Source organism: Colobus angolensis, unplaced genomic scaffold, assembly GCF_000951035.1.
Source record: "Colobus angolensis palliatus isolate OR3802 unplaced genomic scaffold, Cang.pa_1.0 Scaffold153, whole genome shotgun sequence".
NCBI classification, from domain to species: Eukaryota; Metazoa; Chordata; class Mammalia; order Primates; family Cercopithecidae; genus Colobus; species Colobus angolensis.
Genome location: NW_012114633.1, coordinates 1,517,845 through 1,526,616, shown reverse-complemented (window position 1 = coordinate 1,526,616; position 8,772 = coordinate 1,517,845).

Below are 8,772 nucleotides of genomic sequence, written 5' to 3'. Positions count from 1 at the left end.
TGAGCTGAGATCCGGCCACTGCACTCCAGCCCGGGCGACAGAGCAAGACTCCGTCTCAAAAAAAAAAAAAAGAAAAAAAGTGCAAAAGTTCCCACTGTGTCAGAGGGTCTTTGTATCACAGAGTGGTAATTATTTCATTGCGTTTGTAAAATATTGGTTATATTAAGTCATGAAGATTCCCAAACCATGTAATATGAAATCTATATTGAGAAAGGATGAAACCGTATGTTGGAAGATTAGCTGCTTCCTTTCCCCAAGAGTTTTCCTCAGGGTCATCCCAAAAATGTGCAGGGCCTCAGGTAAATATTTTTTGTGGGTCCTCTTTCTGTATAAATGATTTGATTTAAAAAGTGTTACAAAGTTTATTCTTCAGAATAATGGGTAAAGTGGAGCTACTTACACACTCGTTTATTGTCCAATCATTGCTTGCAATGATTCCTCATATCAGCCAGTAGATTGGCACTGTATCTTCTGGTTTTCTATTGCCAAATGTGTGGTTCCTGGCTAATTTCATACCTTCCACCATGTGAGAAATAGGTAGCAATGCTGTTTTTATTCACAAACCAATGGTTCCTTAGATTCTGTTCATACTGAAACAGTATAGATCTTCTTGCCTCTGCAGTTCTCTAATACCATTTATTTAATGCTGGTTCCATCATTACTCATGAGGCTACATCATTCATCATGTCACCCATGACTACTGGTTTCTCATGACTGTCTCAAAGGCTGTTACTACGCTTTGTTGATGATGACCACAGATGCAAATTTTATCAAGCATATGCAGAAAAATGTGAATGATAAGTTGTTTTCTGGTCATGTAAAATTTACTGTATAGAATTTTACAGCATGTAAACTTAGAATACTGTATTTTCCAGTATGTCTTCTCCTGAATGCTTTAGGCAGTGGCTACTGTGTTCCTACAATGTGATCTGTTTTAGTGCTGCTGGACGTTTGTCTTCCACCACTTCTGCCAGTGGGGAAAATAAGTGAAGAACCTACAGAGGATAAGAAGAGTGGTCCCATTTGCACAAGAAATGTCCATCTCTTGTCTAGCATGGCTCAAGACCAGCCTGGCACAGTACAACATCAACACATGATGTAAGGCAAGAGAGGAAATGGATCTGAAGAGTCATGGGGTAAAGGAGAGCAATAATCTTGAAAGCTCTTGGTGCAGGTAGTCAAAGCCACCCCATAGCCTGACCCATGGTGTAGAGCCTGTGGAGGAAGTAGAATGACAGCTCTAGGTAGAGGATACCTGTGTCATCCTGGTTCCTCCACACACTGGAGGTGGCACCGCAGTCTAAAGAGCTATTATACCAGCTCACGTGTATGGCTCAAGCCCAGGGATCGGCAGAGTCCTGAATTGTTCTGTGTCCCTCCAAAGTCAGGGTCACTGTCACCCTAAGTCAGCATGTCAGCACCATTCCAGAGGCCCAATTTTATCCAATCTTTCACAGTCTCATATAAAAAGTATTATCCTGGACAGCAGTGCCTTTCCTCCTAGAGATTCTTTGGAAATTTGGTTTACCCCATGCATTAGGCAGAGAATAATTTATTATTATTATTATTATTTTAAGCAACAGGGTCTTGCTCTGTCACCCAGACTGGAATGCAGTGGCACAAATGTCTCGAACTTTGGGCTTAAACAATCGTCCTGCCTCAGCCTTGAGAATCTAGGACTACAGGCACATGCCACCATACCCAGCTAATTTTTAAATTTTTTGTAGAGATGGGACCTTGCTATGTTTCCCAGTCTGGTCTCGAACTCCTGACCTCAAGTGATCCTCCTGCTTTAGTCTCCCAAAGTGCTGGGATTATAGGCATGAACCACCACGGCTGACCCAGGTAGATACTTAGTGAGTGCTCTGTAGAGGAGAAATGGAGACATATGTCCTGATCTAGTCTGAGACTTCCTGACCAAACAGCAGAGGGGCTGGTCCCAGGCACCAGATGGGGACTTAGAAAATTTCTTGGAAGGTGCTTTAAGTCATGGTGCCCCCTGAGGTGCAGGCCAAGGTTAAGGTTTCTGCTTACCTGGATCAGAGGATGGTACTGGATCTCCTCTCAGCTTCTTTGTTTCGGTTCATCACTAACAATTGCCTCATACAATCTTGAGGTTTGTTCTTAAATTGCTGCCTAGTTACTACTAAGTGCCTTCTTTGATGTCCCAGGAGGCAACCTTCAGAGATGTGCTTTTAGGGTCTCTCTGCAGCAGAGGTGAGGAAGTTTAAGATTTTGAGAGCAAATTACCACATTCTTCAAGAATTAACATAAATTCATATGCATTAGCATTATATGTAATAGTTCATCGCTACTTCAGAACACTGGACTGATCTCTGAAGAGAAACTTTCAGCTCATGGACTCTTCACACAGAGAAACAGCTCATGGAAATGGGGTCATTATTATTGCTTACTGTGTTTTCATTTAAATGGAGGAAAGCAGAGCGACTTGTCACTTCAGTAGAAAAAAATAGAATATATGAGTTTTGTGGAAGCTTCAGGAGTCACAAGTTATGACTAGCAATGTAAATCTATTTTTTAGTGTCTAGTCCCATTCAAAGAACAATGAAAGTTAGTGGAAGTCTCTTTGTCTTTTTGTGCTTGGAAGAAATAGATATGAAAAATTGGTATTCTAAAGTCATAGATCAAACATTGTAGTTTAAGAATTTTAGAATGCCGATAATTAGAAAGAAATACACCTTTTGTGGAAAAAGTAATACTTTTTATTTCTTTGGTGTTGCTGGGGAGAAAAGATGTGGTAATGTTCAGAGGATGGAGCTTTCTTCCTTCTCTGAAGCACAGATGAACTCCAGACTTTAATTTTAACTTTAATCTGATCCCTTCTGCTTTTCTATTTTCTTTTTCTTATTCTTTATCTTCCTTTTTTGGTGCCATTTCTTCACAGGTAAGGACATACTGTTAAAAGCCTTTGGTGTCTAAAGGGATCACTTCCTTCAGAAGTTGTTATTTAAATTTGCCTTAGCGGAAAATTAGTTGACTCTACTCCAAAATAGAGACTCTCGGAGGACTCGTCTGTTCTAAGAGAAAAAGGTGTTTCAGGTAGAACAATGGGTCTGATGCAAACTCTGTCCATAAATTAAAAAGGGAAATAATAAATAATGTGTCTCTGTTTTAGGATGATTCATTGCTGATCTCTTTGCTTATTCTTATGTAACTATTAAAGAAATAAAAAGCTACTCTTATGTGTAATGAATAATGCTGATCCACATTTGTCACTAAGGAAGGAGCTCCAAGGAAGATGAAAAGAGAGAAGCAATTTGATTCCTTTTATTTAAATTCAAAGAGGAGATACAGAGACACATTTGCAATATGTGTATATATATATATATATATATATATATTTTTTCCCCCTGGAAAGATGTGTAAGAAAACTGTTGACCATGATTATCACTGTGGTGTGGGGTTGGGAGAAGTGGGATAGGAGTAGCTTGTTTATATCCCATTTAATACCTGTTTGCAGTATTTCAATTTCCTTACTATGTTTCTTTATGTGGTAGGCAACATTCTCAAATGGCTCCCAAGATCTCCTACCACCTCAGTGGACATGCCCTGTGTCATCCCCAGGTCTGTGACTATGGTGGGTTTTATTCTTGTGATTTGATGATGTTATGTGGCACCATTGACTCTAAGAGGGATGATCCAAGTGGGCCTGACCCAATCACGTGAGTCCTTTAATGGCAAAGAGTTTTCTCTAGTTGGTGGAAGCAGATGATGAGGAGATCAGACCTTTAAAGCATGAGATGGACTGGACTTGCCATTGCTGGCTTGAAGGTGGAGGGCACTACACGGTGGGGAATATGGGCAGCCTCTAGGAGTTGAGAGCAGTCTGTAGCTGGCAGCCAGCGAGGGAATGGAGATCTATTCCTATTACTGCTGGGAACTGAATTCTGCCAACAAGAATGAGCTTTGAAGCGAATTTTCCCAGATCCTCCAGACAAGAACTCAGTCCGACTGACACCTTGATTTCAGTCTTTAGCTACTCTGAGCAGAGCACTCAGATTGGGAAATTTATTATTTTCCAGTTATTTCTTATTTCCCACACTGGATTTCTGACCTACCAAACTGTGGGCTAAAAGATTAGTGCTGTTTAATGTCACTACATTTGTGGTAATTTGTTACACAACAATAGAAAACTACTATTAAACTTTGGGAGGCCGAGATGGGCAGATCACCTGAGGTAAGCAGTTCAAGACCAGCCTGATCAATATGGAGAAACCTGGTCTCTACTAAAAATACAAAATTAGCCAGGCGTAGTGGTGCATGCCTGTAATCCCAGCTACTTGGGGGGCTGAGGCAGGAGAATCGCTTGAACCCGGAGGTTGTGGAAGCTTCAGGAGTCACAAGTTATGACTAGCAATGTAAATCTATTTTTTTTTTGGAGGTTGCAGTGAGCCGAGACTGCACCACCGCACTCTCCAGCCTGGGCAATAAGAGTGAAACACCTGTCTCAAAAAGAAAAAGAAGAAGAAAGAAAACTATTAGTTTTCCATAATATTTTAATATAAGAAAATAAACAATTACAGTAGGGATTATCTGGACAGTGAGATTATGAGTCATTTTTTCCCTACTTAATATTTTTTAAAAATAAATAAAAAACCTTAATAAATATAATTAAGAAAAACCAAGGATGAGTTGTTATTGTAAGGAGAATATGCCCTCTTTCAAAGTTGGATGTAAAGTTACTATACTAAAGGGAGCCATATTTTCTCATTGATTTCCGTTTTATGTTTTCATTTATACATTCCTACCTCATCCTTTAACATAAATTAACAATGTGTCTTCATGAGAGAAAATTTCCTTAAAACCAAAAAGCAAACCAATTTGAAAACTTTCAGCAAGAGAATGACTAAGCAAGCAGTTTATTGAGGGACACTAGGGCTATAGGATGGAAAAGGCATGTCTGTTTGCTTTTGCCAATAAACCCAGCTCCTCTCACAGGTCTTGGCATACTGTCTGTTTCAACACTTATTTATCAATTAAAACAAATGAATGTGCTTGTTGTCAAAGTTTCATTTTAAAGACTTCATAAGGTTTCTTTCACTTAGGGCTTCTCTTCCACCATTTTGTTTCCTGCTTTAGAGGGAGAAACTCCTATTCCTGTGTGATTGTATCATTAAGTCCAAACAACTTAGCTTCCTGCCAGCTCTATCCTGGACATTTATGGTATCTGCTATGGTTTGAATGTTTATGTCCTCCTTTACTCCCTGCCAAATCCATTTGTTGACAACAAATCGCCCGTATGATGGTATTAGGATGGGGGGCCTTTGGGAGGTGATTAGATCAATGGGGGCTCAGTCCTCCTAAACAGGATTAGTGCCTTTATAAAAGATACCCTAGAGAGCTGCCTTGTCCTTTCCACCATGTGAAGATGCAGAGAGAAAGTACTCTCTTTGATCCAGAAATTGGCACTGTCACCAGACACTGAATCTGCTGGTGCCTTGATCTTGGACTTCCCAGCCGCCAGAACTGTGAGAAATATATTTCTGTTCTTTATAATCCATCCAGTTTATAATATTTTTGTTATGGCAGCCTTAAGCTACAGTAGCTCCATTTAACCATCTTGGGTGACTCTTTTACAAATTATTTGTTTCCTATTGCTTTGCTACTATAAGTTTAAATATTCTATATAGAGGATTCTCAGCACTTTCCCCTTCCTCAAAAGATGGGAAATTTATAGATGGCAGAGATTATTTTTATTCCTCTGTTTTATCTACATACCCAGCACCGGGCCTGGCACATATAGCTGCCCAATAAATGTAATACATGTTAATAAAACAAAATGAATATCTGTGTTGGGGAAATGTTTTTTGAAGATAAAAACGCCCTGCAGTTATTGGAAAATTTGGCCACCTTCTTTTATTTAATCATTTAAAAGTCTAGCTATGAGATAGTTGGGAAGGACATTGTACTCTCATAATAAAAAGAGTGATGGCAGAAAGAAAAAAGAAAACACTAAAGATTGTAGTGAAATTACAGCGAATGGGCATCAGTTGCTCTTTCTCTGGTTGATTTCAGGGGCCATCTCACAAGTTAAGAAACTGCTTTTCTCCCTCCATCCTGGCAGGGAGGCCTTCCTTTTATTATGTAGGTATGTAAAATTATTGATTTAAAGTCCCTAGGAAATTTGACTTTTCAAATAAGGCACATTCACTGGAATATGCTGCCTTTCCCTGCAGGCCATTAGGGTCATAGAGACAATTAACGTGCAGTGGACCTAAGAGAACACAGCTAATCTTCGTGCTTCCTTAGATCTTCAAGTGGTTGCCAACATAAAAGTTTCTCCTTAACAGAGGACATCTTGACCCTTTGTGCTAAATCTGTATCAGTTTTTTTTCCCCCAACTCAGAGCTCTGAAGGCTCAATTTAGCATCCAAAAAAATTGAGCTGTGTCCTTTCTCTTTTGTACCTCATTACCAACAATAAAGAGTTAAAGAACCTGGAGTGTTGGTTGGCAATTTTGTGATAATATATGACAGAGCAGAATACAGCCTTGCTTTTTGTCATCTACAGGGCCTCAGGTTATTGACAAGAGTAGGTGTTTTTCAACTGGAACTCAGAAATGGGATGGTAACTTCATATGCTCAACTTACGAGAACACCAATCCCTTTGACACCCAGGGACTGTGCAGGTGGCCAGCAATGTTGATAACAAGGAGTGGTGCTTTTCCGTTAGAGACCATACAACGACCCTCCAATGTGATTGACTACTTCTCCTCCTTACCCGGCATTAACAGCAATCTTTTCACAAATTTGTAAACTGGCAAGAGGGAACCTTCTTATAAGTACTGGCAAGAGTGTTTTTGCATTTTATATCCCCCTAAGAAGGCTTCTGTGTTTTTTCCTAAGGCAAATCCAATCCTGTCACTAACTTTATCTTATTGTGTTTATGCCTCCAGGAGGGGAAGAAGCACCCAAGAGCCTTCATTTCTGTAGGCCAAGAGTCCGAAACGATGGTCTATGCCTGGGCCACATCCAGCCAGCAGGCATTTACGTTTGGCGTGCATAACATTTAAAATGATTTGAATCAGTTGCCAAAAACTTAAAAGCCAGGAGATTTTCATGTAAAAAGAAATCTAAATTTTGGCTCTTCTTAAAAGAGGCCTATGTTTTGGACTGGAAAGTCATTGGACCCGATTTGTCACACAGCAGGTGGAACTGGGTAGTGATTGCCAGTTTACCACATGCAGGGTGGTTCCTAGAACATACCTTCCCTGTGTGGGAATTAGAAAGCAGCACTGACACTGCACAGGTAGATTATAAGGGTGCCCCATCGGACAGGACATGGCCCATGTGTAATAGCTTTGCCACAATTGCTGCCATCTCCTTGAGTCAGTTTACTCATGTTTGAGTTTTCAGGCATTTGAATTTGTGACCCCTGCCAAAGCCTTTGGAGGAAGTAGCTGTCTGCAGCACACATCTTGATGGAAGAGGGCTGCTGGCCTAGAGGACTTTCTTTGATTGCTTGCACACAGAGTTGGAGACACCAGCATTTGTTTGACTTACCGCCTGTGTTTTTCTGAGAACACAGCTGGATAATTTTGCAGGAATTATATTCATAGGCTAGGTCTCTGTATCCTCATGATTCACCCTAATTCCTGAACCTCTACAATCCCCCACCCCTGGCCGCATGCTGATTTGCCATTTGTTCCTTTTTTCAGCTTATGAGAGGAAGTGTCCAAGGAGAATATAGCAAGTTCTCTCCTATGACACAGAGATATAACTTCTTTAACTTAAAGAGTTTGAGGCAGACTTCATGAACCATCTTTGAATGAGCTGATTCTAGTATCTATCTCTGTTGACAGCTTGTTATTAAACCCTTCCCCAAAGGGAACCCTGCAGCTACTGACAATGGATGAGGCCAAGGAGCTAAGGAGCCCCTCTGTGGCCTCAGCATACCTCAATAATAGTCTCTCTGTGGCTCTCCAAGAACAGTGAGGTTTTTTTTTTTCTTTTTTTCTTTTTCTTTTTCTTTCTCTCTCTCTCTTTTTTTTTTTAGCACTGGAATGACAATCATCAAAATCATTTACGAAGTGCAGTGTAAGTGATGCTGTATAAGGGGTGGTAAAATGAAGTTATTATGCCATTTGAGAGCTTATCAACTGACTTATAATTAAGCAGTGTTGCAGGATAATTAAGTGTCTGTTTTGGCAGTAGCATGGATTTCAGATTGGAATTGAACACTGGCCCTGACACTAGTTATTTGAACCTGGACTAATCACTTAATTCTGTGACCCTTAATAGAAAAGTAGTTAAATTATAACATGATGAGTGAGACCTTAGAGTAGTTAAGAACTCGGGAGTCCTTTCTCCATTCCATCTTACTACTTGGATTCAGTAAACTTCAAAATTCTCAGGTTCCTACTCTTAAAATGGAGGTAAAAATCGTACCTTCCAAATAGGATTTGATATGATTAAATGAGATAATGCCTGTATCTAACATGTGATTGGTACACAGTATTGCTGGCCATTGGAATGCTCAGCTGGTATAAAGTACGTTGTCAAAAATATTGGTTTCCTCCCCCTTTCTTGGGTCTCACTGCTTTGGTGCTAAAAATTTTAGCAAATAGGAACTAAAGATTGCTTTGCTCAATAAATATTTAACAAATTGCTTTTTACAGTGAAAAGTGTATATATGTATGAAAATCAAGCTGCTTAAAGGTGCGACTTCTTAACTAGGGCAGTTTACGTGGAGAGTTAAAAATAATTTTAGAGTTTCAAATACTGCAGGATAATGTAATGGTTAAAACAAAAA